This window comes from Phyllostomus discolor, chromosome 7, assembly GCF_004126475.2.
Source record: "Phyllostomus discolor isolate MPI-MPIP mPhyDis1 chromosome 7, mPhyDis1.pri.v3, whole genome shotgun sequence".
Taxonomy (NCBI): Eukaryota; Metazoa; Chordata; class Mammalia; order Chiroptera; family Phyllostomidae; genus Phyllostomus; species Phyllostomus discolor.
In genome coordinates, this window is record NC_040909.2 from 66,899,547 (window position 1) to 66,902,623 (window position 3,077).

Consider the following 3,077-nt stretch of genomic DNA (forward strand, 5'->3'; position numbering starts at 1 on the left):
TTCTACATGGTTGTAAAATTAAAAGGGTCTCTAGTTCTGGCACCATAATGAGAAACAATATTCTAGTGTCTACACCTATTAGGTCTGTTTCATCCTGACTGTAGGGAAGGTAAATGGTCTACCATCTAGTGGATAATGCACACCACATGGCATTGCTTGGCCTCAAGGAAGCCCAGGAGGCCTCATTTTTGTAGTGATAACTAGAATGGCATGGTATAGAGCAGGCCCCAGTCCCACAGCTAAGCCCCTTCCCATCATTAGCTGCTTGCCATGGCCCACCACAGTCTTCCCAAGACTCACGTCTCCCAAGCCATGCTGGGAAATGTCCTGTAGAAGATGGAGGCAATGATTCCTCTGGCTTTTCAACCCCATGTGATTCCATATGGTCTCACCTGATTGTCATATGGTACCCAGCCCCTGGGCACTATGGTTGGGCCAAGCATAGGATTATATCCCTCTGTTTAGGTCAGGAATGGGCACATGACCCCAAATCCCTGGGACTTATAGCTAGTGTGTGAAGATAGTCCTCCTGTTAGAAAAAATTTTTAAAAACTCTGTGCTATAGGGATATATACCCAACTTTTAGGAATGAACTTTCTTGCCCAATGAAGTATTTCTGGCCACAACTGGATAACAAAATAAATGATAATGATGATGATAGTTAAATTCTTATATAGTATTTAGTGTTCTAAGCACCATTCTAAGCATATTGTATATATTACCTCACTGAATCCCCACAAGTCTCTTGTTACCACCATCGCCATTTCATATAGACTAGGACACTGAGGCATAGAAAGGTTAAGCAATTTGTCAAAGTTCCCATGATGAGCAAGATTGAAATCCAGGCAGCCTGGCTCCAGTCTTTCCTCTTAATCACTTTCATAGAGTGAAAAAGAGAAGGGTGGAGAGGTGTCATCAATTAAACCCCTGGATGCAATCTGAAGTGGATTTCCCAGTAACACAAGCCAATTCATTCCCTTTTCTTGAGCTGCTTTATTGTGTTGTCTGTCTCTTGCAACCAAAGGAGTCTTGCTTAATCCATCCCTCCAATATATTCTTCGTGGGTAGAAGACAGGCAAAAAGCACCTTAGTGTTTCCTGTAGTCTATTGAACAGAACTCTGCCTGTGAACGTAAAATCCCTTCCTATGGTTTTATTATTAATTTTATTCCACAGACTATGAAACTGAGTCCCAAAGATGTTGTCATTCAACATCCCCTCTTGATTTTGTCATTCAAGAGTCCCTCAGGTCTGCCTGACCCATTGTCTATGAACCTGACTACCTTAAAATCTTCAGTGCCATTATGTTGATATGAAATGCATAGCCCAACTACTTCCAAAACTAACATAACAGCTTTTTGTAGACATTCCGATGCCAGAATATCAGTATTTTTTTAACAATGGATTTATATATAATTCACATACCATACAATTCAACCCTTTAAAGAGTACAATTCAAAGATTTTCAGTATATTCAGAGTTGTATAAGCATCACCAAAATACTCTGCAGAGAACATTTTTATTACCCACCCCCGCCAAAGAAAACCCTGTATCAGTTGTTCTCCATTTCTCTCCAACCCTCTCCCCAGTCCTAGGCTACCACTAACGTACTTTCTGTCTCTATAGATTTGCCAATTATGGACATTCTATATCAATAGAATCATACAATATATGTAATAGAGTTAAGGCTTCCACATATGAAACTTGGGAGACACAATTCAATCTATAACACTTAATATTTTTTGTTCATCTAGGAAATTCTTTAGACTTTTGAGCATGTTGAATGGGGTACATCTGGGGTGCACACACCATGTGTTAAAGCATCCTGTTGTAAAGCCAGAACTGAGAGTGAAGAGCTGGGCTAACCATGGACATTGTTAAATATACCTTTCTTAGGAGTCCTATGTTTGGATAATCACAGACAACTCTTTGTCAAGAACCACAACTATGGACCAGATCCACACACAGATCTTCTAGAGCAGAAACAAAGAAATGTGTAACTGACACTACATCTCCGTCCTATCCAAAACTTCAGACCACAAAACTCCCCAACTATAGTAACATTTCTCAATTTTCACTTTACAGGTGTCTAACTGACTAGAAGCAAAGAGGTGACTGGGAACATGAAGTTGTGTTCAACTGCAGCCTGGCTCTTCCTTAGTACCAAGGGCATGCATATGGCTGGCTTCACTTTTCTTCCAATTCTAGCAATGCAGCAAGAATGGAAAACCAGGTTTTTCTATTCAGAGTCTTGGATATGGGTAAGGAGGGATGTAGGTAGTGCAATGGAAGAAGCTAGGTTATATTTACTTTTCTCGTTCTTGGTCAATATTCTAATAAAATGATATGGTAGACTGATTAATGCTCAAAATATTTGTTACCCTCCCTGTGGCACCTACCCTGCAGGATAGTTATACAGCCCTTTCTCCTGTGATCATGTGATTTTTTTAGCTTATCACATGTGAACAAACACAACACATGCCATCTCTAAGCAGAAGCTCAAATAGCCTGATCATGGTTTGCTATCTTTTCTGCCTCAAGACAGACCATAATATTCCAGAGTGAGGCTGCTCCATCAGCATGGCTTCCAGAGTAAATATGACTTGAAGAAGAGTTGTAAAAGACTTGTAGCATGGGTGACAAACCAACCTTTGTTGTTGTAAGCTTTGAAGATTTAAGGTAATTTCTTATGGCAGCAAAACATAGCCTGAGCTAACTGAGCTGGGGATTCCTCAGAAGCTACCTAATAGCTCCCCATTAACTCATGTGGCCACCATGTTCTCTGAATAGTATGGTTTTTTTTTTTTTTTTCAGAAATGATATAATTTAGAAAAAGAGAAGAAAGAGCAATACCAAAATTATCTGGATCCTTCTTAGCCTGCAATGGCACTTCAATTTGGGACCATGGAACCATTCTAGAATCCAATGAAACCTCTGAACACTGAGCCCAATAAATACATATAATTGCAATAAAAGACAGATGTTTTGTAATCATTTCAAGCAATTCACTTCACAGATCCTCTGAAGCCCATTCATCAACCCTTGATTTAAATTCTAACTTCCATCTTTTTTCAAAAT